General features: G+C 40.4%; 1 protein-coding gene and 1 pseudogene across 3 annotated transcripts in view; one reads left to right on the top strand and one right to left on the bottom strand.

Annotated features, from left to right (window-relative positions):
- Nucleotides 1-27,252, bottom strand: part of CDK14 (cyclin dependent kinase 14) — a 658,689-nt gene that overhangs the window by 389,374 nt on the left and 242,063 nt on the right. The gene's annotated exons all lie outside the window — the stretch shown is intronic.
- On the top strand, nucleotides 24,641-25,101 carry LOC101642445 (annotated as a pseudogene).

Genomic DNA, 27,252 nt, shown 5'->3' with positions numbered 1-27,252 from the left:
GTTATCCAATTTAAGCTCAAAGTTGGGGTCTTGTTGACCAAGACTCAACACCACATGATCATGAGTCAGACCTGGACCACAGAGCAGAAAACCCAGTCAATCTGCAGCCCTTTTTACAACTGCAGTCACGTGCATATTCTAACCATGCGTTCTGCAGGCCCACCAGCCACAGGCACGATGTTGTGATGATCTCCTTTGTTTCCTATTAAACACATGGCTGGGAGTTGGCCAATGCCACTGGCCTCTGCATTGTGTGCATGCTGATGGTTTTCCTCGCCCAAATGATTGTTTTGTTTTGCATTTGCCCTATTTAAATTTTAATAGAAGGGTCTTTATAGAATATGTTTGAACGTGGGGTGCCCCCCCCCACTTGCTGGCACAGGACATGCCTCCTAAACATTCCTTCAACCAAACCTTTTGTAAAATTTCCCCGCTTAACAGCAGATACACCCAGCTGAGATCATTTTTATCCTATATATTGAAAGGAAATAACAGGCATGCTCTCTGTTCTTTTACAAACAACATGTGCTTTTCCGTCCCCATCACAATTTGATGCGCAATCCATTTCAGCCTTCAAAATTATTACACAGAAGATGTTCCATTTGTCTCTGATGGTAATGTTTTGAGAACCTATAATCTAAGCTTCTTCTTACTTACAAAACTCGGGCACACCAAAGGCCTTTGGACCACAAATGGAGCCCACCCTGCCCTCGGAATAGGTCTGCCCAATTGCCCCTGAGCTGAACAAACAGGAACCAAAAAAGGCAAGATTCAGCAGCAAGCATCAAAACAAAGGCACTTCCGGGTTTCTAAAACCATCTCTGATATCGTGGCCATGTTTCTCTGGACCCGACATGCCCTTCTCCTCTACAGAGGAAATGCATCCTGTCTCCAACGATAAAGCCAGCAGGCAACAAAAGGAGAGGACAGTTGATCTTTCTGAAGCTCCCGCTTTAATCTGAGCATTTTTATTCTACTGTCTAGACTTTTAAAAATACATCCTTAACAGAGTATAGCATAGCCCCAAACAAATTCTCCACAACACAGACTCTCTCTCACTTAGAATCTATACTTGATGACCATGTCCAGGGAAAGTTGTACAACCCAAAATATCTAGGGCTGTTTTTTTTTAACCAGACTGAGAAACCGCATCCTGGTTAAGTCTGATATCGGAGTTCTGCGGGACCAGTGTGATGGACTATCAAACCTGGAAGAGCTGTACGGTGCTGTAGGAAGAACTGACGTCAAAAGAAGATGAGGATAGAGAGGCGAGGTGGACTTCATAGGAATCACCCCTGGGTGGATGCAAAGTTCCAGCTGTAAGCCTAATGAAGCCAGAGGGGGTCAGGCATGGCCGCCACGCCATTGTCTAGATCTCTCTCTACTCACATTGAAGAAAAAGTAACTCCGTGACATTCATGCCATTCTTGTTCATTTTCTAAACAGACACTAGCTTTTTCGTGCCAGAAATCACATCTTAATAATTGTGCTTTCCTCCACAGAAAGGTTTTAAACATGAACACCCATTAGAATCCTTAAGAAATTTTCAAAAGGGAGATACCTATATTCTAATCTGGTTTTCCTGTGATCTGCCCCGAAATCTTATGTTGTAAGTGACCCCAATGTCCCCCCAAAGGATTCTGATGTACAGGTGTGTTAAGGAACTGCTGCTCTGGGGTCTTATATGGAACTCTTGTCTTGGTTACTGTTGACTGTCCCACAAATTTCATAAATCAGCTAGTTTCCACTTTCAATCAACTTGATGGTCAGGAGGCATTATCCCTATCTTTATAGCACATAAATGAGATTTAAATGATTGAAGGGGACCACGTGACACTCAGTGGCAGAATTAAAGCTGCACCCAGGCCGGGTCCACCTGAACCCCAGGGGAAGGACATGAGCAAATGGAGCCAAGAGCTAAGCAATGATGTGGTTAATGACAAGGCCTGGAGTCAGGAGCTACAAGCCTGAAAGAGGGCTGTGCAGACAACATGAACAGTTCAAGAAACGTTCACCACGGCCTTCTCCAAGTGAGCTTTCTAACTCACTGCTCTGAAGTTATTGTCTCTAAAAGAAGCTTCTCGAAGCCTTGTATTGACTCTCTTCTGCACGACCTGCAGTCTTCAGCTCCAGTATTTTTTCACCTCTGATCTCAGGCCCATACCTGACGCAGGGGGATTGCTTTGCACACTATATAGCACTGTTCAAACACTAAGAGCTTACTTTCTCTTCGATGCTACTTCAATATTTAGCAATAGTCACCTTTTTTCCATCTTGGATAATATTTTAAAAATTCAAACTTCTGAAGGGATTTTCAGACATATTCTTTTTAAATACACATATCCTCCTTTTAATACCAGGTGTATTATCATATATTACTCTGCATGTAAAGCGACTTTTGTAGAAAAAAACAAACAGCAATTTCTAAAATAAATTCCATGCTAAAGGTGACAAGTTACTTTAGTAACCTTGTTTCCAAATAATATTCTGCTTTATTGTCAGCTTTGTACTTATGTCACTGATTTTTCAAAACATGAAGCTGTAGGACAAAAGGAAAACCAGTCATCTAAGGGCCCAAGGTCAAGTGTTGTGATTAGGATCTGTTAGGTATGATGTACAGAATATACCCTGCTTCATTCCACCATCAGGAAGGGGAGCTTTAACATGGCAGGGGAAAGTAAGACTGCTGACAGTAAAACAAGATAAAGGGGGATTCAAAGCAAGAACTGTAATGTTTCAAAGAGCTATGAGTCCATGTCAGTCCACCAGTCATTCAATAACTATTTATTGACTGCTTGTTATGTGCCAGCCACTGGGAATATAGGCAAGACCTCTGCTTTTAACAAGGCATCATTCATTGAACAATTCTTTCACCCACTCAAAAAGTATTGTTTAGTACTTATTAATGCTAAGGTATCTTCAAAGTTCTAGAAGTACAGCAATGAGCTTAACAATAAGAAATTAATTGACTTTCATGGAAATGTCAACGAAAGGTAAGTATCACGAATAAAAATCAGCAAATGAACAGAACAAAGAGGGACAGAGATCAAGGTTAAGCATGTTGGCATGTTGGGGCAAGATAAAAGCAGTTGAACGTATTCCCTGAATACACCACCGAGGACATGATCGTTGAGCAGAGATCTAGCTGAAGCAAACACAATGGTCATGCGAACATTAAAGAGTAGAGAACCACAGACAGACACACACCACCTAGAAACACAGTGAGATGGAGCGCCATCTGTGCTGCGACGGGACAGGAGAGAAGCCGGGATGTAGGACACAGGGGATAAAGAATCCGGAATTTGGTGATGTGAATTAAGTCTCTGGAGTTCTGACAGTGTTAGAGGAATACCAATGATCTAAAACAAACTTGCTGCCTTGAGTGGATTCTGCTTCACAGCGACCCGACAGAAGAAAGGAGTAGTGCTCCTGTGCGTTTCTGAGACTACCTTAGAAAATTTAATAAATCCTTGTACTGGGGGCTCTTATAATAATCTATACATCATCCATTGTTTCAAGCACATTTGTACATATGGTGCCATCATCCTTTTCAAAACATTTTCTACTTGAGGTCTTGATATCAGCTCCATTTTTTTCCTACTTCCCTCACCCTCCCACCCTCATGAACCCTTAATAAATTATAATTTATTACTATATTCATAGCTTACATCACCCACTGTCTCCCTTCAACCATGTTTCTGTTGTTCATCACTGGTGAGGGTAATGAGGCTAAATCTTTACAGGAGTAGAAAGCCTCATCTTTCTACTAAAAATATATGTTAAAATCACACTGCTATGTGTATGATCAACTGTCCTCAGGGGCCCTTTTGGAAGCAAGAAGCCCAGGTTGAGGCTATTTAAAAATAGAGCCTTAAGAACCAAACCGACAGTCAAGGAAACTTTAACGGTCAGGTCCCGACCTTCTTTTGCAGGTGAAGCCCATAGAATGCATTGTAGAGATGGGGCTACAAGAAGGAGGAAAGTTGGCAATACTCACTTAATTTAAAAGTTGTCTTTCAGAATTAAACCTTTGTGAAAGCCTTTCATTGTATTTGAAACTCCCTCTGTTACTTATAGCACACATTTGCATACGTGAGTTCTAATGAACATGATTTCTTTGCCTTTCCTTAATAAATGTATCCGTGGTCACTGCCTAGTCCGAGCCATTTGACAAGCGGGGGAGTTTCTCCATCAGAAACTGGGTCAGACTTAGTCTTGTAGCTATATAAAGAGAGGTGTGTACGTAGGATATGGAAAATCCAACAACATTAGATTAAAATAGCTCTAAAAGTTATCACCTAAGCAAACAGGGCAAAAGAGAAAACAGAATTCAAGAAGATGAGAAGAGATTACTTGAAAGATGTTAACTGCCTATGGATTTGGAGGACTGCACACTTAAACCAGACAAAATAATTACGTAAGAGATTTGGAGTCATCGTCTCCCCCCACCTACCACCCCCACCACCCATCCTTAGGGTCTTGAGAGTTCTGGTGGTATAATAGGTTTGAAACCACAGCCACTCCGTGGAAGTCTACAGGGCATGGGTCTTGAAAATCCACAAGGGCAGTTCTACTTGGCCCTATAGGATCACTATGATTCAGAATGGACTCATTGCCAGTGAGTGAGTCTGAAAAAGACTTACAGTCTTGCAAACCCACAGACCGTTCTACCTTGTCCTCTTCTAGGATCACTATGAGTTGGAATCAACTGGACAACAGTGAGTTTGAGTTAACATCTTGACAATGCAAAATGGCACAGCATGTCACCAGGTGCTAGGGGTAGAATTCCTCTGGTTGTCAGTGGCAGCCTTGCGTCAGGTCTCAGTTCTCAGACTGATGCGTTGCCTACGCATTGTACATAACAAGCCTACTCTCCTGAGATGGGAACTCAAAATCACGCTGGGTGACTGGAACTCTGGGAATGCTTAATTTTAAATGTAAGCTTGATGATTAAAGCAATTCCACGGTATTAAAACCTTACATTATGTTAGGAAAAGCATGTGTAATCATCTAGACAAGGTTCAATATTTAGTTGAAAAATATTTTATTACCTTTAAGGTAGTTTGGTACAATGAAATATTATGTTTAGAATTTCAACTTAATATATTTTAAAGTTGTGATTTTTAAAATTATATCTTTATTGTAGTAAAATGTGAGAGTAAGTCCAAAGTATAGCTACTAGGGTTCCAGCCATGCACAGCTTTATTTCAACCCAAACAAGTGTATACATAGCTCTGAGATCAGCGGGTGGCTGGGGACCACCTGACTCAGCAATAAACATATTTGCATCTCATTAGGATACCTGCAAGTAATCTAGTTAAAGCAGTGCTTTTTGAGGGGATCTCCTGGGTCAGTTAAAATCAAGCCAGACAGTTCAGCTGAAAGGGCTGGGGTGACTGTTTTGGGGGGAGTCCCAAAGGGTTCATCTTGACAGATTTTCTCAAAGGGTACAAGACTGCCAAGGAGGCTTACAATGAAGAATGTTTATGATAATGTAAAGCTGCCTTGGGGAGAAAAAGACCTAGATAGTTGTGGTAAGAATCCCCTAGCCCCCCACCACCACCTGCCCCCAACAACAACGCACTTGCTCTTTCTTTGCAGGCAGTGAGGATTCTCCTACAATTTCCCCCCCACTGGGAAACTGTACCCGATCCACCCTAGAACCCTGATCTTGCCCTTTCAGATTTCTTTTTGGTCCTCAAACTCAAAAGATCATTCCAAAGGAACGCAATTTAACTCCTTATTCTGATGTGGTATAAATCAAACAGTGAAGAACCCCTTGTGGAAGGGTTAGCGATGGAAACACCATGTGCAGAAGTAGAGACCTAAATGAAGGATTCGCCAAGAATTAATAGTTGCAATTTCAACCACTTTATGTGTGCGATTCAGTGATATTAATGTATGTTCACTATGTTTTGTGCAACTATTAACCCTGTGATTTTTAAACTGAAAAGCCTATGAGAATTTTGCTAAGTTCCTAGCAATATTTAAAGACTTAGAATGGACAGTACTTGTAAATTTAGTTTTATTAGTGTAAGGACTTAAGAAGGTTTGATTGCTATAGCAGGCATTTATAACACTTAAAGTGAAAAACCAACATATTAAAGTTAGAAGTGTAGCTTACAAGTGTTGTGCTGCTGTTGTAATTAGGTACCACCAGGATGGTTCTGACTCCTAGAAACTGTATCTACAACTGGAGGTAACGGTGCACCAGCCTCACAGTTATGATGTTAGAGCCCATGGTTGCTACCGCTGTGGCAATGCACCACGTTGAAGTCATTCCTTTTTCTCATGACCTTGTACTTTACCAGGCGTGATGTCCTTTCCAGGAACTGCTCTCCTTGGCCCAAAGCACATGAGAAGTCTCTTCATATTTATTCTAAGGAGCATTTGGGCTGTAATTCCTCTAAGACAAATGTGTTGTTGTCAGCTATCCATGGTCCTTTTCATATTCTCCCTCAAAGAACTAGGAGGCAAAGGGCATTAATGCAGGTTCAAACACAGGCATGTACATATGTAAATATATTTAGATATAATGATAAGGAAATAGATCTAGGTATATATATTTACATGTTAAGTATCAAGGTAGCAGATGGACATTGGGCCCCTACTCAAGTACTCCCTCAACGCAAGAACACTTTGTTCTAATAACCTGGTATTCCATGATGCTCACCTTCCCGACACAATTGCTGAAGACAAAATGGGTGCTGAGCAAATGTGAAGAAAGCTGATGATGCCTGGCTATCAAAAGATATAGTGTCTGGGGTCTTGAAGGCTTGTGATAAACCAACAGCCATCTAGCTGAGAAGCAACAAAGTCCACATGGAAGAAACACACCAGCCTGTGTGATCATGAGTTGTCAATGGGATCAGGTATCAGGCATCAAAGACCCAGAACAAAAAATCATATATCAGTGTGAATGAGGGGTAGTACAGAGTGGAGACCCAAAGCCCATCTGTAGACAATTGGACATGCCCTTACAGAAGGGTTACAAAGAAGAGATGAGCCAGTCAGGGTGCAGCATAGCACAGATGAAACATACAACTTTCCTCTAGTTCTTTAATGCTTACCTCCCTCATGCCCGCCCACACTATCATGATCCCAATTCTACCTTACAAATCTGGCTAGACCAGAGCATGTACACTGGTACAGATCAGAGCTGGAAATATAGGGAATCCAGGACAGATAAACCCCTCAGGACCAATAATGAGAGTAGCAATACCAGGAGGGGAAGGGGAATGTGGGGGGAGAAAAGGGGAACCAATCACAATGATCTACATATAATGCCCCCCTCTGGGGACGGACAACAGAAAAGTGGGAGAAGGGAGATATCAGTCAGTGTAAGACATAACAAAATAATAATAATTTATAAATTATCAAGGGTTCATGAGGGAGGGAGGTCGAGGGAGGGAGGGGAAAAATGAGCCGATACCAAAGGCTCAAGTAGAAAGAAAATGTTTTGAAAATGTTGATGGCAACATATGTACAAATGTGCTTGATCCAATGGATGGATGGATGGATTGTGATAAGAGCTGAATGAGTGCCCAGTGGTTTTAAAAAAATAAAATTAAAATAAATATTCTCTCTTAATACCATAGTGAAAATGTATCCATTATTCTCCAGTCTTTTTCATTCATTGCCCAGCTCGCAAATGCACAGTAGGTGACTGAAAACACCATGGCTTGGACGAGATCCACCTTGGTCCTCAAAGAGACATTATTGTTCTTCAACATTGGGAATAGGTTTGGTTTTCGGCAAGAAATTTGTCCAATGCAATAATAGGTTGTGTGATTTCTTGACTGCAATTTCCACGAGTTTTGATTGCGAACCTAAGAAAAACAAAATCCTTGGCAACTTCAATCTTTGCTTGCTTTATCACGAAGCTGTGAGAGTTTAAAAGCTTTATCATGAAACTGTGAGAGTTTAGAGCCCCAATAAATTGATTAATTAAAAAAAAAAAGAAAAAAAATAAAAAAAGAAAAATTAAAAAAAAAAGAAAAAAAAATAAATAAAATAAAGTGGAGTTAAAAAAAAAAAAGGTTTCTGTTCATTGCACTGAGTTGTAATCCATCTGAAAGCTGCATTCTTTAATCGTCATTGGGAAATGCTTCAAGTCCCCTTCGCTTTCAGTAAGCTAGGTGCGTCATCCGCATTTTGCACGTTGCTAATGAGTCATCCAGCATCCCAGTGATGGTTTATTCTTTATAGAGCCTCGCATCTTGGATTCTTGACTCCTCAGATGGATGGTGAAAGGACTCCACCCTAATGCACAACATTTCTGATTTTAAATCAGGCAGTAATCCCTGGTTCTATTCAAACAGTTGGTCCGTGTACAGGTTTGGTATAAATGAGCACAATGAAGTGTTCTGAAATTCCCATTCTTCACAATGTTATCCACAGTTTCTGAAGATCCAAACAATCAAATTGCCTTTGCCAAGTCAATAACACACAAAGAAACATCTTTCTGAATAATCTGTGTTTTAAGCCAAGATCCACTCGGCACCAGTAATGTTATTTCTCATTCCATTTCCTCTTGTGAATCTGGCTTGAGGTTCTGGAAGCTTCCTGTTGGTGTACTGCTACAGCCATGTTTGAATTATCTTCAGCAAATGATCTTCATCTTACTTGCATGTGATGTTAATGGTATTGGTATTGTTCGATAATATTCTTCAATATAAGTGCTAAAAAGAATTTAATTAACTAGCCCTATACTTATGACTGATGAATCAGGCTATGAGTAATAAGTCCTCTATATTAGAAAGGGTTCTCTAAAGAAACAAAACCAGGACACTAATAATTTTATATATATTTATATAGATATAATATAATAAATAGACAATCTATAAAGCAGCATCCATGGCTCAGTGAAACTCATTTCTGTGAAACAGCTAATACACTGGCAGTCCTTCAAGTCTTGAGGGCCGCCGGGCAGTCCTCTGTAGAGCAATTCTGGCTATCCGGCCACAGGCAGCAAACAGCAAGGCAGGTCACCAACAGTCAGCCAGATGACAGGGTCCAACAGTCCCCAGCTCAAGAGCCATTTATCTCTCTGCCCTTCAATTAACCCCACATGAGTTCACTTGCCATGTTGGCACAATAAACCTACCTATCACAGCCTCTATATCTCTGAATAATAACCAAGCTGGAAAATATTTTCCTGGCACCTCTGCAGAAGTCCAATTACAACTGGCGGGAGAGAGGCTGGTGTTTCCAAACTGTGGGAGTCCACTTTAAATCTCCTCTAGTCAATGCGTCCACCTCCAAGGGACTAGTGTACCGTGTGGATCCAAACCTACCTCCTCAGTGTCGATGTGCTCTCCATGCTCAGGAACAAGAAGCCAACCTTTTCCCCCTTTTTTCTGGAAGGGACATCACCCAACTTTGCATTCCTACCCAGTCAACTGACACCCCCAGTGAGCTGGCTAACGGTCAAGGTATGCTGAGTTTTCGAGGAGGGGAAATAAGGAACCATTCAAGAATTCACTCAAATACTGTGGACTAATATCTTACAAAGCTTTTCAGTTGCAAAATTATAGTATTTAAAACCTTTCCCTTAAGTTCCTGGAGTTTAAACTCATAGTCACATTCACTGAACAGCTGGAATTAATTGGCATCCTTGCTCACTCTTTCTGAAAGAAATTCTTCTAAGACAATAATTGCAAATGCAATTTCTTGACATTTCTATCCAGATAACTAATCAAGGCCTCAGCTTAAGCAATGAAATTGCAGAGTTTTGACTGACAAGGCTATACATTATAATACTCTATGAGGTCCTTTTTATATGGATCTGCCTTCACAGGATCCTTTTAAACAATGATAAATAAATCTGTGATGCAGGAACTCCATGAGATAAAATTGGTCTGATTAGAAAAGCAACTGATTAAAGAAAAAAAAATAACATTTATTTTCAAACGTTACCTATCATTCAATTAGTATCATTTTTAAATTTTCATAAGAAATGTATTGAGAGGGAAAAATAACCCTTGTTCTGTATATTGGACTATATTAAAAATTGTAATAATACATTTTCAAAGGTTGCATACAAATGTTTCTACTATATTCAGCACAGTACGGCAGTCAGTCACCAGAGAAATTTGTATGAAATAAATATTTTCCTAGCTCTGATGAAGAAATCTCTCTAACAGTATTTGGATTTAATTTTTAAAGTAATTATACTATGACTTTAGTGGTTTCTATAAAGCATTTTCTTTGAAGAGATGGTTTACTGTGACTAAAATGTAACTATTATATCTCATTTATATAAAAATTTTCTTGGAAGGCCCTATGAAACCTTTTATAAATTTCACTTTCTAAATTGGAGTCATCCACCATTAAATTAGCACTCTCCAACCAAAGTCAGATGCTCACTTATAAACCCACAGATGGCTACATTTCAGGCTATGAATCAAGTACAGCCTCTATCTCTTGGTTTACAATGGAACACAGCAGGTCTAGTTTTGTACATAATCCTATTTTTGAGGAATAGGCCTCAAATGATTCAGATGCTAATTTGTCCAAGAATTCTGAAGTGAAGCCACAATTTTCGCAGTGTAACTAAAGGTAACTTTTCATAATTTTCCTGTGGGGAATTTGATCGTTTGCTTGAGCTAAGAAGGGCATAAACTGCAAATCTACCAAAACAACTTAATCAGCAAATATCTGAAATATTACCAGCTAGGGGCAGCGCAAGTCCTGTAATCACGTGATTCTTCGCTACTAGGATCTCTATTATTATCATTCTCATTACCATGCATCTCACTGTCTCATAGCAGCTGATAGTTCCACTGAGCCAACCGATGATTACAAACTAGCTACGGAGCAAAGTAGAATTACACGTTACTTCTTGAGAAACAGAGGCTCAGTTCTCATTATTTTCCAAACAGTATTACTGGCATACAATTCACATATCATACAATTCAATAGTTCGATCACATCAAGTAGAGTTGCATAATCATAACTACAATCCATTTCGAACATTTTCTTCATTCTTCTACTCATCATATTGGCTCCCCTTTTCCTTGCCCTGCCACACTCACACAAAGAACTCTTAATCCAGTTACTATCTCTATAGATTTACCTGTATCTTGGATTGCATATACAGAAAAGCATTAAAAAGCAACCAAACAAAAAACTGACAAGAATGACAAGGTAAAACAGATACAAACTTCAATTGAAAATAAAACAGAAAATATTAAAAACTAGAACAAATGTAAATGGATCATAAGGGAGATAAAATGATAGAGTGTTAAATTTTAAACTAACAATGTTTAAAAGTGTTCCAATGCATTCTGCATTTTGCAAGGTTATTGACACCCCTGGTCCATGGTCAGAGGGGAATTCCCCAGGGGGTTAGTTCATGTATATTTCTCATTCACTCTTTTTTTTTATTTTTAAATTGAAACAGCTTTAAAATGGGTCAAAAGGGAGATCAAATGATAAGATACACATTTTAACCTAACCATGTCTGCCATAATTGACTTTACAATGCTCTCTGTCTGATAACAGGGCTATTCATATCACTCAACTACGATCGGAGGCAGTTACTGGAGGCTTCATCCACGTGTGGATCCTGCAAATAGATTTGGGGCTTCCACTGCCATCCACAGCCTTCTGCAAACTAGGCGTTGACAATTTAAGTTCTGATGCCATTCCCTTCTTTAGATTTGGTTTATACTGTTTACAGTCTTGGATCACACAGACTGCTGGGTTTCTTCCATGTGGACTTAGTTGACGCCTCACTTAGACGGCTTCTTGTTTGGAAACAAGCTGTTAAGACCCCAGATGCTATTTTCTCTGATAATCAAGCACCATCTAATTTCTTTATCACACTTTTTCTGTAGCACCAACTTCTTCGGTGATCTCTTCATGAGGTTGAGCATCAAGCAGGGCCCGGTCATAAGAACTAATTGTTCTTAGACTAGAAATAAGTGCAAGCCCAAATACATTCATGCATCTACGGTTTATATCTGTCTCTGGTTCACCTGAGTGACATTATTGTCATTTTGTGTTAGAGAACGTGATCCATCACCCCCCTGAGACATCACTGCTGCCATCAAGTAAATGGTGCATCACAGTGATCCTAGAGGGCAGGGTAGAACTGCCCCTGAGTCTCTGAGACGTAGTTCTCTTGAGTTCCTTGCCCAGGACGTAACAGAAAGGAGCAAGAAGCAGAGGCACAACAACAGCTCCGTATATCCATTCTCCGCACTGTGCCGCTCATTAATTATTATTATTCTCCTGGAACTCCAGAAACCACAGTAGAATGATCGATTCTCCACCTGACACACAGCTCCCTGGAGAGCCACCCTTGCCAAAATTATTCTGATATTACCCCACCAAACATCATGTGAATTCCTGTGACGACACAGGTGCCTGCAAGGGCTCTGCTAAGAGAATAATGTAGCTCTTAGCAAACTGCATATCTTCCACAAGGCTTTGGTTTTCTAACTTTTTAGGGTGATTGTGGCAGAAAGGGGAGACTTACAGAAGATGAAGAGGAAGCCCAAGCCCATCCCATCGAGTCGATTCTGACTCACAGTGACCCCGTTATGGGTTTTCCAAGCTCTGGATCTTTACAGGAATAGATAGGCTCATCTCGCTCCTGTGGAGCTGGCGGGTGGGTCTGAGCCCTGACCTTATGGTTAGCAGTCCACTACTTTACATCTGGATCAGATGGCAGCAGTGAGGATGTGCAGGTATGCCTGAAGGTGAACATCATGTAATAACAACTCTACAAATGTGTTGATAAAAGAGTCTACGTAAAACTGGAACCATCTGAGAGACAGCCTCCTTTCCTTCCACAAAAACAATGCTACCACTGAAGGCAATCGACTCCTTGGTTTAGGGTATTCTAAGTACGTTTGCCTTGGCCATGCTGTATCAGAGAGAGTTAGCTGCCTGGTCAATGAGGATCCCTTTATTGCTGTATGCCATTCAGTTGGCATTGATCCATGACTACTCTAGATCACAGAGTAAAGCTGAACTGCCCCATCCTGTGTCCAAAGCTGTCAGCTTTACAGGGGCCGGTGACCGGGTGCTTTCTTCTACAGAACTCTTGATGGAATCGCAGCCCCAACCTACTCATTGGCAGCCTGGCACATAATGATTGCACCACCAGACCTCCTTAGAATTATTGTAGGTCAGCTGGATTTAGGACTGAAGCAGGTTAGCCTAGAGATGTGTGGTGAAAACCTGAAACAGAGGTGGCAGCTTGTATCATAAAAAATAGACAAACTGTCGGGAGACCTGGAGGGTCAGAGCCATGGACTTGTGGGAGGTTCACAGAAGTAGAAAGGGAAGAGTTTCTCAAAAAAGGGGGAGGGCACCAAGTTCTCAGACGTAGACAATAACAAGACAGGTGTCTACTTAGATACTGCATGTTGCTTTCATTGTTGTTAGGTGTTCTTGAGTTGGTTCCAACCCACAGTGACCCCACACACAACAGAACGAAGCACTGCCAGGTCCTACGCTAGAGTGCATACTGCGTCGTCACACTAAACAGTGTTGGGTGTTTACCTGGGCATCCTGTACTTCGTCTGGCAATCACCGCGTTGGAAGGCAAAGAGGCAGAAAGCAAAGAAGGAATGATGGCACCACCTCAACTCCATGAGAAGACAGCAGTAGCAGCAAAGGCTGTCCAGTTACAGAAGGGTGTTAAGGAGGACCAAGTTTCAGAAAGGGAGTGTTTGGCCTACTGGTCATCAACAGTACTCTTCCATGGAAAGCATTCTCATTTATATTTGAAAAATTACACCGATTCATTCCAATGACAGAGCATCAAAGAGCAAGGGGACACTCACTGGGCTGCCAACCTCAAGACTGGCAGTTCACACACCCCAGTCGCTCCACATGAGCAAGATGAAACTGTCTTCTCTCTCCAAGAAGTCCAGTCCCGGCGTAAGGTGCAGTTCTACCATGTCCTACGAGGAAGGCAGCTAGGGGTTGGGATGGACTGGACGCGGTGGCTCATGATGGAATGACCCTCTATGTGCTTTCTGAAGCTGATTTGATTGAGTTATTCTTTAACAAAATTGCCTCAAAAGAAATCCAAGAACCCTAAGAAATAAAAGGTAAATATTTGACGTGAGAAACCTTCCTCTTCCTGCAGCAAGGAAGTTAGCATTCCTCAGGAAACTGCAAGGTCTCTAAAGACTGGTTTCCCATGGTGCGCATTTCTAAGTGACCACTTAAGATATAGCTTCTTTCACTTATCTAAAGAGATGCAAACTGCTTACAGTGTTTCCATACACTCAAGGGACCCAGAGTACAAAAGGAAGATAGGCTCCCACATGTTTGCTTCCACAGAAAACATTTTTTAAAATCCCTGGTCACCGGAGAAATACAAAACATTTAATCAGTGAAAAACATGCACGGATCAAACATGAGTTATATAAAATAAGCATTTGGATTGCAGGGATGAGCCCGTGTTCACAATGATGGATGCACACGTACAGCAAGTACTATGTCCTGGAAACAGAAGCACTGAAGAAAGCTTGGTAGATGCCCTCTGGGTCGCCTACGCAAAACAAATCCTCTCGGTGACTACTTTGCAAACAGAGAAAACAAACATTCTTCATAAGGTTAGAACAGCTAAGCTCTTGAGCGCCATCTCACATTTGCGCTCGCATTAGACTTCAAATCTAAACCATGAAAGGCCATGTACTGCCCTCCAAGGCACATGAAGCTTCTGCTAACAACTGCAGGCTCACACCAAAGGAACAGATCACCATCCTCAAGGGTTCCCTGTGTGCGTGAAGAAGCTCAAAGCAATACACAGGGCGTCGAAACAGCATGCCTGTAAAGTTCTCTGGCCATATGTTTGCTCCAACCACAGTGATATCTATATATGGATGCATATGGCAGTAACAGAAAAATCTGGGTCAAATCATGCTTCCTATGTACATACACACGAGGCTTAAGTCAGGAGTTATCACTATAACAATCAAACTTTTATTGAACAAAAAAGTCAAAGTATGAAACGATTACTTCTTGACATATCCTCCAGCTAGGCCTCTACACCTCTGGGGGCAGTGTTTCTATCATGCTAACTCTTCACCAAACCGGTCTGTGTTCTTCCATCGATGCCATTGTTGAAACAGCAGTTTGCCCTTTGTAAGGGACTCAGATTGTGTTCCTTATCAATGTTCTTTAGGACAAAAAGAAGCCCAAAGAGGCAAGACCAGGGCTGTGAGGCAGATGGGGTAAGGCTGCACAGCAAAACTCTCTTAGGACAGTCTTTGCTGCCCTCCACGAATGAGCAGGGGAACAATCATGATTGGGGAAAAAAACTCTGCAATTTTCCTGGGCTTTTCCTCCCCAATACAGTTTTCCCTTTTCCTAAAACGTCATCATAATAAACCCCAGTGCTCTTTCGAGAAATCTGGCCTTCATCAGGATTATTCCTTTGGAATCCCAAGAGAGCGTCACCCTAACTTTGCACGGATCCTTCTGCTGTGCGGCTCCCTGGCCGCAGCCCCTCCGAAGTCGCTGTCGTGAGGAGGCCTTGCTCTTTGGAGTGCACTGTTAAGTCCAACATCGCCCATCCCTTGTCAGAATCTGCTCCCTAAAACCATCAAGCACTTCCATCACTAACTTGTTTTAAAAGACTGATGGAAACGTCCATGTTGAGCCAGCTGAGACGCATACAATGCTTTTGGCAGCCATCCAGCTGAAAGTATGCTGGGACCAAATGTTCATTTAAAGTGAAAAATGCTGGATCATTTGAGATCACAACCTCGGTAGGTATTTCCTTTTTTTCTTTTTTTTAAGAAATCATTTTATCGGGGGCTCTTACAGCTCTTAAAACATTCCATACATCAATTGTATCAAACATTTATATATACGTTGCCATCATCCTTTTCAAAACATTTTCTTTCTGCTTAAGCCCTTGGTATCAGCTCCTCTTTTTTCCTTCTTTCCCCCACCCTACCACCCTGGTGGACCCCTGATAAATTATAAATTATTATTATTTTCAGATATTACACCTTCTGCTCTCTCCCTTCACCCACATTTCTGTTGTTCACTCCCGTGTGTGTGTGTGTGTGTGTGTGTGTGTGTGTATTACATGCCGATCATTGTAGTCAGTTCCCCATTTCTCTCCCTCCTCTCCATACCTTCTCCCCACCCTCATGGTATCACTACTGCCATTACTGTCCCTGAGGGGCTTATCTGTCCTGGATTCTGAGAACTCTTATCTGTACCAGCATACATGCTCCAGTCTAGCCAGATTTGTAAGGTAAAACTGGGATCATGATAGTGGGGTGTGGGTGGGGGTGAGAATCCTTAAAGAACTACAAGAACGTTTGTTTTCGTCAGTACTATGCTGCACCCTGGGTGTCTCATTCTTTCCTTGTGACCCTTCTGTGAGAGACAGTCCAATTGTCTACAGATGGGCTTTGGGTCTCCATTCTGACTCCTATCATGTGCAATGGTGTATTTGTTTGGGTCTTCTGATGCCTGATACCTGATCCTTTAGACACCTCAGGATCACACAGGCTGGTGTGCTTCTTCCATGTGAGCTGTGTTGCTTCCCTGACAGATGGCTGCTTGTTTAACTTCAAGCCTTTAAGACCCCAGATGCTATATCCTTTAATAGCCGTTCACCATCAGCTTTCTTTATTTGCTTATGCACCCATATTGACTTTAGTCAATCTGTTGGAAAGGTGAGCATCATATAATGCCAGGTTATTAGAACAAAGTGTTCTTGCATTGAGGGAGTACTGGAGTAGAGACCCAATGTCCGTCTGCTACCTTAATACTTAACATTTAAATATATGTACATAGATCTATATCCTTATCATTATATATTACTATATTTACATATGTGCATGCCTATATTTATACCTCTAGAAATGCTCTTTGCTTCCTAGTTATTTCCTCTATTTCTTTTTACTTTCCTGCCCCACTATCTTTTTTTAAATTATTTTATTGGGGGCTCATACAATTCTCATCACAATCCATACATACATAGATTGTGTCAAGCACATATGCACATTTGTTGCCCTCATCATTCTCAAAACATTTTTCTCCCACTCTAGCCCCTAATATCAGTTGCACCCACTATCATTTTTGACCTTCATTCAACCCTCAGTTCAGTAGGCATTTCATCAATGATAATTCTGTATATCAGTGGTTCTCAACCTTCCAAATGTTGCAGCCCATTAATAGTTCTTCATATTGTGGTGACCCCCCCAACCATGAAATTATTTTTGTTACTTCTTCATAGCTGAAATTTTGCTACTGCTATGAATCAGGTGATCCCTGTGAAAGGGTCATTGACCCCCAAAGGGGTTGCAAACCACAGGCTGAGAACCGCTGCTGTATATGGTCTTTTCCCACTAGTTTCTGGATTTGAGCCAGTTTTACAATTTATCAAGGTAAATAGTTTGTCTATTCGTGGCACACATTTAAGGTCTTTCCAACTGTCCTCAAAATGGTTGATTCATCCAAAAATCGTTTTATGTAATGACCAGTATTCCAAAAGTATGTCACAAAGCTTTGGGAAGATGACCCACTTGAGTTTTGTTTAAATTGTTTATAATAATAATAATCCTGCCCCTAAATTTCTTCCCCCATGATACAAAAAGTATCCTTCAGCTATATATATTTTGTGGGGGTTTGGGGAGGGAGGAGGAGCATCCCAAAGACACTAAGCCAAGTAATACTGAGATAACTTGTCTTCAGCCATTCACTGATCATAGAGATATGTTTAACCATGTTTTCTTTGGAGTAAGTCCAAGCATGTATGAGACAGAATATGAGTAGCAATAATTTTTCATGTAACCATATGTGTCTGTGTGTATATGTATACTACTTCTTTTTTGTGGGGTATAAGATTTTCTTTTTCTCAAAAATTTTAGATCCTATTTTTTACTTCAAGGAATGAAGCAAGACTTCCACTTAACATGGTTGACTCAATAAAAATAATTTCCCATCTTATGAATAAACTTCAAAGTTGAGGGAAAATGATTCCTAACGAAGTAAGTTTAGTATCACTTGCCTACTCAAAATATTTCAGTAACTTTATTTTAAATGACTTAAGTAAATCTGGAATTAAATAGCATGACTTTTAACCAAATAGTCTAATGATCTACTACTGAGATAGAGTCCTCCGGAAATATAAAAGTACCTAGAATAGCTCTTCAGATTGTAACTAACGTTTCAGAATTCAGAACACATTAAAGAATACACCTGAAAAACAAAAATTGTATGGAAAACAGCTTTACTTAAATGTTTTGACATTTTAGTTTGATTTAGCACCTCTGGATAGAATAATAATTTAAAAAAATATTTTCTCTTGCACTAATTATCCCACCATGTGTTGTATCCATAAGTTCTACTGTATTAATTACCTTATGAAATTTAGGATGGACAGTATTTGGTGATCTAGTTTCGTAGTTTAATTGGGTTATGGTTGAACCCATCAGGCAAATTCTGATTCTTTTCACAATTCTGCTAGAAAGGACTGAGGAAGGAAAGCTAAGGAAGGAAAACTTGAGGAGAACTTGGGTTACAGGTGTGCAGTTCTGATCCAATAATGTGGAAAGCTACTAATTGGTTAAATGTTAATCGCCATAATCCTGGTTTCTGTGAACTGGTGTATGTGCTGTTAAGAGCTAGGCTTTACTGACGCGCCTAGACTTAAATCCATTTGGTCACCAATTCTTTCTGTTTACAATCTGCCTGGCAGAATGGGTAGATGGTCTGAGTTGTTGGCTCCCATAACTACCAACAATATTCCAAAATGTATGATCATGAGCAGGGCAGAGGGTGAGATACAATCAATTCTGAAGGAACTGGAGAAGGCAGAAATGTTCAATTGCAGACCATGAAGCGTACAATCTTCAGAGTCTAATTAAAGGCCTTTCAAAAGCAACATCACAGACAACTATGTTTGAAAAGACTATATTGTGCATTTAGAACTTTTAAACAACATTATAAAGGTCGCCTAAATAAGCAAACCCACCAATCCTGCTGTTAAAGACTAAAATGATCTCTAAGTTTTATAATCATAACTACTTCTGTGAGAACAAGTGATCATTGTTAAACTGACCCCTGCTGCTGGTTCCTGCTCACACTATCCCTGCGCTTCAGGACAGAAGGAAGGAATATCATTACACACAATGCAGAAGCACTGCCAAGTTCTTGCTTATTACTTCCTTTAATTATTTTTCTTGGGCCAGGTTCAAATAGTTGGGGCTTTCACAACACTGTATTATCAATCCAATTCTTATGGGGATAGCCAGGGACCTGACTCTGATGGCGTGTTCTCAAAAAACATAATGATCTACATTAAAATGTCCTTTAACTTTCGATTTCTAATCTTTTCCCACAATGCGCTATCTGGTCAAAATTCCCCACATATGCTATTCATTTCCTTTTGTTAAAAAAATCAAATAGGCATCAGTTGACAGCCATTTGAAGAGTCCAAGTATATTCTGAATGTCGGAAAAGAAAAACAAATAAAGAAAAATCTGACTAATATCTTTTTTTTCCCCCTTTGGGTGCACTGCACATCAAAGCCAAATGGAATTTGTGGCCAGAGCTACATCTTAGAGATGTGGTGCACTGCTAGATCTATGGCCCGCCTCTCTATAGGCTTCCAACCCATGTCTCCAAAATTCTCATCTGGCAATTCACATTATATGATCAACATTTCTCTCTAGAATTTTGTATTCTTTTGTAAAATAAAGGGACTGAATTGTGCAATCACTAAGACTCTTCTCAGCATCAAAATCTTATGATTCTGTGAGTTAAGGATAAATGGCCTTAAACCAAGTTCAGCATGTGTAGCATTAACTCAATCACATTGACCCTAAAAATGCTGCCACTCCAAGTCCCTTGTTTCTGTACATAGTTCTATTACTCACAAACTCACCCTGGTTTAAGATGCTCAAATCATCCAGTATCTGCACTTCAATTCATGTTATAGGGACAAATGCCATAGTCACAAAACAAAAATTAAACAGAGATCCTAGAACTAAAGAATGCACAAAACAATGCCCAGATGGTTTTTTCAATGATACAAAAAGAGAAAATTAAGTTCACTAGAAAACATGTGCAAGAGATTCACACACCTAAATCCCTCTTTACAAGCCGAATTGGTGTTGGGAGGGCGGCAAAGGGTAGGATTGAAATGCCGTTTTAATTTGCGTCTCTTCCATGACTAAACACACGGAGCACTCTTTCATGCATTTATGAATTGTGTTCGGTCCGGCTGTCTAAAGAAACAAAACTAGTGGCTCTATCATCTATCTATCTATCTATCTATCTATCTATCTATCTATCTATCTATCTATATGAAAGAGCTTGTACAGATCAAGAAGAAAACTTTTATATCAAGAAGGCATCCCAGCCCAGTCTGTCCTTGGGTCCAATGCTAGCCAGGGTCCTCTTCAGAGGCACGCAGCTGAAAGCTGATGATGCTGAAAAATTAAAGCCCGAAGCAGGTAGCTCGCAGGAGCCAAAGTCAGTGGAAACATGGCAAAGTGCTACCAGCTCTCAGGGTGTGGTGGCCCACATGCCTGGGCCCACATCTAGCTACTCCCTGAGGTACCCTGATGGCATAGTGGTTATGCATTGGGTTGCAATCCACAATGTCAGCAGTTTGAAACCACCAGCCACTCTGTGGGAGAAAGTTGAGGCTTTCTGCTTACATAAAGGGTTATAGTCCCCGAAACCTGTGGGGGTTGGGGGGAGTTCTATCCTGTCTTGTCGGGTCTCCATGAGTCAGAATCAACTCTTTGGTAGTGATTTGGTTTGTAATTTTTAGCTGTTCCTTAAACATTCAAGGAGATGTGCTTCAATCTAGAGCCCGAAGATATACAAGTACAAGGAACTCAGCCCTGCCGGTGGTCGTGACGTTGGTCCTGGGTTGTTTGTAGTTGGTTTTCGTTTGACTATTCCTCTAGGGGGCATACCTTGGGCAGCAGAGCTGTAGAAAACCTTTTCAAAATATTGAGAAGTAACAACCGTATAGCGAGAGGCTAACTTCTTATAAAGTAACTTGTAGCAGCTATGGTAATTACTATTATGACAAGCACTTGATATGCAGACGAAGAATTCCCATCACATTTTTAAAATTAGCCTAGAAATGTTGAAGGGAAGACTATATCACTTTTGAAAGAAACACTTCAGTTACTAACAAATGGTATGAAATGGGGTAATTTATTTAACTGAAGCTCTCAATTGCTTCACCTGTAATTTGGAGAGATTGATACCTAGTCTGCCACATAGGATTCTTTTGTTAATTTTTTTTCAAGTTAGCAAGATCAGTATGAAAAAGCGCATGAGGATTATATCCACTTTTTAAATGCTTTCAGACTAGAATTACTTACATAATTATTCTAAAAGTATCTTAAATATAAGCTGAATTTATATGTGTGGTTGATAAAAATAGGACAAAATATAATATAAATTTTTAAAAACCTAACACAGGCAAGGAATCAGTTACTTGGTCAAAGAAAAAGAAAAACTTTTGTTATTTAAAAATGAAAACATTAAAAAACATATATATGTGGTTTTCATAGCTTTTAAAATCATACAATCCAGCAGCTTGATTTTTGTTAGTGTTGTTGTTGGTATCAACTGGCAGATACCCATTAAAATACTCAGACTAACAAAGAATAACAATTGTAGCAATTTACAGAAACTTACTCAGAATTAAACTCTAGACTCATGGATTTTATCTTCCATTTATAAAAATTGTGCCTGTCAATTAGAAAGCATTTTGAAGCAATCCATGTTGATTTTTGCAGTGGCAGACATAAAAGTACTATTGGAGAATTTAAGAGAAATTATTTCATATAAAAAGTGTGAATCCCATAACAGCATGTGTGTCTCAAGAATACTGATGGTATAATTACAGATACTTTATCCATGTATTGATTGTTGCTGGTATGACTACTTTAACCATAAAGTTCCAAGATCAGTCCAACCCTTTAACTTCAAAGATGAAGAAACTGAAGCTGAAAAATGTTAAGTGATCACACAGCTTAGTGGCAAAGCCACAGCCAAGACTAAAATTTCCTGACTTTATAACATGTTACCAACTTCATCCCTCTGCTTCTTGTATGTGTTGTGGGTTGATATGAAGTTGAACTGTGACTGTCTGTGACCCAGCAATAATGGGACTAAATCATTGCGATCAGAAGGGTTTAATTGGCAGAATCTCAGAAGTAGATTGCCACCTCTCTCTTCCTGTCTGGAAGCTATGCTAAATCTACTCAACCTCACAGCAACAGGCAAGACTCCATTACGTAGTCAGAGAGATGATGGCTGCACTGGAGGTTCCGTAAACATGGATGGAGCCCAGGCCTCCGGCATGGAACAAGGGATACATATCATTGCTTTTTAGCAGTCTGAAAAGCCATTATATACTATTTTGATCATAAGAAAGTTAACCCTGGAATGCATTCACATACTCACATTCAACATGAATGGGAGTGCCTACCATGTGACAAGTATTGTTCTGGGCACTGAACTACCTCATCTGTCACTCAATTATTTGTCTGACTTTGGATACTAATTTTGGTTCTTTCTTTTTTCTTTTTTCTTTAATGAAGACGAAGATCAACCCTTCTCACAAAGGATTAAAAGGAATGAATACGTGAAAACACGTATTAAGCTCAACAATTTAGGGACAACTGACTGAACAAATGCCACATGAATGGCAGACCATCAGCCTCCTACCCTGCTTTATGCCCTCCCTTCTCATTGGCTCCCTCTGACTATGCAGGTCCCAATCCCAGAAACCTCTATCTCCATCAAAAAGCAGGTTTGGTACAACCCAGTCTGGTCTCCATCTTAAGTACTTCCCAAACACATTTGTCATCTCTTTACTCTCTTTTTTTTGGGGGGAGGGGAGGACGGGGGACTTAATTATTTCAATACTTTTTAGCCCACTAGATTAGCTATGTGACCTGAACTGAAAATAGGTAATTTCAATTAAAAGAGTCAAAGGGTGAGACAACCTCAAACCTTGAGTCTTACTCAGTTCCCCCAGAACATGGCCAGCAAACTTGAACTCTCCAGGTAGGAGATTCAAGCAAAGAACCGGGCTTGCAGACATCTTAGGGCTATTTTCATTGCCCTGAGGCCAAGTCCACATTCCAGCTCTAGCTACTCAGAGCTTCCAGGCAAAAAATTAGTGGTTTGCTTTAAAACTGAAGATAACAAGAGGCCAGAGAGCTGAAGGACGCCTCCAGGAAAGAGAACAAAGAAGTACAAGTAAAGAGAAGCCACGCACCAGAAAATTCTCATCTAGCCTCACAAAGGGCATAGAAGATGCCTCATGATCTGCTTTTGGAAGATTTCCTTAAGTTACCATCCAAATCTTGGGCTGAATTTTCAATTCCAGCTGATGTGTTTTTTATTTCCAGATTTTCATTATTCCTGGATTATTTCTACTACATGGCCTTGTGTTCATATTTAATGAATATACTATCTCAACAACATTATGGGGCTCATTGTATTTTATTCCTCCTTTTACATGTGAGGAAACTGAGGCATAGATCATTTAACTGACTCACATACTTAGTATGGAATGGAGATCAAATTTTAATCTAGGCAACGACTCTTCAGAATTCAGGCTTTAATTGCTCGGAAACTGTCTCCTGCTGGATAATAATACAATTTGTTAAAATACACCTTAAAGGTTAAATAGACAGTGTGACTACCACATGCTTACAAGTTAGAAGCCCCTGAATGAGAGGATGTTGAAAGTATGACTTAGCTCCTAAATTATTTAGGATTAATATACTTCACATGATGATGGGACAAGGAATGTCGATAAAATGATTCAATTCAGAAACGTCTAAGATGAGCTCGAACATTGGAGAGTCCTAGAGTTACAGATCCTTGGAAGGCATCTAATATAATCGGTCGGCCAATGAATTGGGCCAGATGTCACACTCACATGGGGTAAAAGCTTACTAGAAACTCTGTTTATAAACCTACTTGATAATTTAGAAACCATTGCAAGATGGTGAACAATTCAAAATAACAATAATCAACATAATAGAAACAAAGTGAATGATTTCCTCACCAGGCCTGCCCTCCAGCTGCATTGCAGAAGGTGAGTAAGCCCCAGGAGGCCCTTCGCTGGTGCCCTTTCCTCGGTACCAATACCACACAGCTTACCTTAAGGGGTTCTTCCCTTCCTTTCTGCTCCATGCTTGCTACTTCCCCTTAGTTACATTGCTGAATCACACTTTTCCATCCTGTGTTTGACCTCCTTCTTCTACCAGGATGTTCCTATCTTTATTGAAAAAATGTGTTTTGATTACCTCCCACCTGACTCCCCCAAATGGTAATAATGCAACCCTCAGTATGAAAACAAAATACAGCATAGATTCCTTTTTTCTTTCTTTTTACCTTAAGATCTCTCTGTCAAAAACATAGTATAATGTTTAGGTGCAGGCTCTTAAGTGCAATTGCCCACGTCCACCCTGTGCTGGCTGTGACCTTGGACAAGTAGTTCCATCTTTCTTTCTCTGCCTCGCTTTCTTCACCTTGAAGTAGACATGACCTTAGAGGGTTTTGTGAGATACTAGTTGAGAATTACTTGAGACCAGGGCCTGGATGGGCATACATAGTATATAAAGATACTAAATAAAGGGACAGCAGCAGCACCAGATCCATGATGGCGGCCAGCAGGAGGTTGATGAAGGAGCTTAAAGAAATCCGCAAATGTGGAATGAAAAACCTGCATAACATCCAGGTTGATGAAGCTAATTTATTGACTTGGCAAGTGCTTATTGTTCCTGACAACCCTCCATATGACAAGGGAGCCTTCAGAATTGAAATCAACTTTCCAGCAGAGTACCCCTTCAAACCACCGCAGATCACCTTTAAAACAAAGATCTACCACCCGAACATCGACAAGAAGGGGCAGGTCGGCCTGCCTGTGATTAGCGCTGAAACCTGGAAGCCAGCCACCCAAACTGACCAAGTCCTCCAGTCCCCATAACACTTTCAACGACCCCCAGCCTGAGCTCCCACTCCAGGCTGCCCTAGCTGAAGAATACTCTAAGGACCGTAAAATATTCTGTAAGAACGCCGAAGAGTACAAAGAAATACAGGGAAAAGCGACCTGTGGACTAAAATCTGCCACGACTGATTCCAGAGAGTGTGAGCGGAGACCCCAGCAGTGCATTCAGACCCCTCCCTGCAGAGCAGGGCTCTGTGGAGAACTGACGCACGTGCCACTGCCGGCGCAGTTTTCTTAATCAAAAGTGGTCTAGATAACCTGTAAAGAAAGGATTAAAATTTACCATGTTCTCCTTCTAAAAAAAAAGATACTAAATATAGTTGATTGATACTGTTACTATTATAATTGTTTGTTAGTAGAGTATCTAGATTTCTATTTAAGCATCATTCTCATCTAAGGAAATCATCACAGATTTAAGAAACTATTGATTTCCTCCACTCCATTCCTTGTCTGAGGAAGTCTTAGCCAACGTTTTGAGCGTCTTAAGACTAGCATACCAAACCGTCAGGATGTACATATTAAGGTCAGTTTAAAGAAGGACTACCCTGTAGCATTTCACAGACCTCCCTGTGTCTCCTGGCCCTCTCTCATGACTACCACACACTGTGACTGCTGCACAAGAACCGGTCATTAAAGTGGAGAGGCTGTTCCGCAAAGCTGGTATCAAGTTCTCCAAGCTGCAATCAAAAGAAGCAGTTGCAAAGCACTAGCAACGCTGAAAGGGCACGATGCATCTGGTTTTCTGAACCTGAATTAAACTATTAAGCACTCAGACTCAACAAGATAAAATTCAAAGTCCATCTTTGGACATAAATAATAGGTAAGAATTAGGGTAGCTTTCAAGTATTTCCACTTTGGGGGAAATTCTCTGTGGGAATATCCAAATTCAGAGGTAATCCTCTCAATGGCAAGCAGCCACTTGACAGCTGCTTTATCGTTTCCAGTTTGAAATCTTTCTACTGTTGACGTTTTGTGAATGAGGAAATTGACCCCAAGAGAAAAATGGCTAACTCAGATTCAAGTGTACCATCTCAACTGAACACGCAAGGCAGCCTCCTAACCACTGTCAAGGTAGGAGAGTGTCCCGGCTGTCTCCCACCACCTCCTACATAGGTCTAGACCTGCCTCTGTATACCAGAAGAGTCACTGTACTGGGATTCCTGGAAGCGCTAATATCGAAAGATAAAACAGCTGAGTAATGGGGATAGCTTTTCCTTCCACAGATAAGAAGAAGAAAAAGAAGACTATGAAAGGCAAGGATGAGAGGTCAAAAGAACAAATAACAAACATGACCAACACCCTAGCTCTTCCTCTTACTACCGGATCATTTGTCTCAAGAAAAATGTATTCAAAACATCACCTTTTACTTTGAAAACACATGAAATCTCACTCACACCCACGTTTTGTCGTCAAAAGATAATGTCATTTTGCAGTGAATGCCGCTGAATGCAACAATTTTTCTGACATCTACTACATTCAACTATCTGATTTTTCTTCCACAAAGATCTTATACTTGAGGAATCATGTTAAATATATGCTGAGATGCTATACTATTTTGTGAGCTACACCGCTACGTCACTAAGAAGGCATTTTCATTTAAGTGTCTCGCAAACATGAAATGCCTAAGACCCATTTCCACCGCTCCGAAAAGTCAGCAGGACGCTGTTTTGGAATCTAAGCATGTCTGGGCACATGTCTAGTGTTTCAGTCATCTTACCTCTTTGGGCCTCAACCCAAATAAGTAACTATGGACTTCACTAATCATATAAAGTTTATAAAATAAACAAATTCCTGTCAAAGATGAGATGGAATTAATTAACAACCTTTTCAAATGTATACAATCAGAAATCATTTCTCTCCATGGCACCAAACTCAAATTCAAAATCACTTATATTTTCTTTTCTGATAAATTCACTATCTGTGATCTTTTCTTTTCTTGAATCGTGTAGAACCAGTGCTTCACCTAGTTCTAGAGGTTCTTTCCTGGCCACATAGTTATGTTTTGTTTTATCATTTGCTTTCCCAGAAACCCAGGCTTTCATTATCTCAAGTCTACACAAATTTGAATGACTCATTTATCAGCTTCCAGGTTCCTCATCTCATCTATATCAGATCCTAACATGATTCAAGTTACTATTAAAGCCAAGCTCCAAAGTCCTTGGTGGCTCCATAATTCCCCAGAACAGTGACCAGAATTCTCAAATACAACCACAGAGCACGGTTACTTCCTAACCTCATCTCAAGGATTAGAAGGAAGTTAAGCT

This window comes from Echinops telfairi, unplaced genomic scaffold (assembly GCF_000313985.2).
Source record: "Echinops telfairi isolate 266 unplaced genomic scaffold, ASM31398v2 ScPeMD7_23;HRSCAF=83, whole genome shotgun sequence".
Classification (NCBI taxonomy): Eukaryota; Metazoa; Chordata; class Mammalia; order Afrosoricida; family Tenrecidae; genus Echinops; species Echinops telfairi.
The sequence above is the reverse complement of the archived record's forward strand: the minus strand, read 5'-3'. Positions and strand labels throughout refer to the sequence as shown.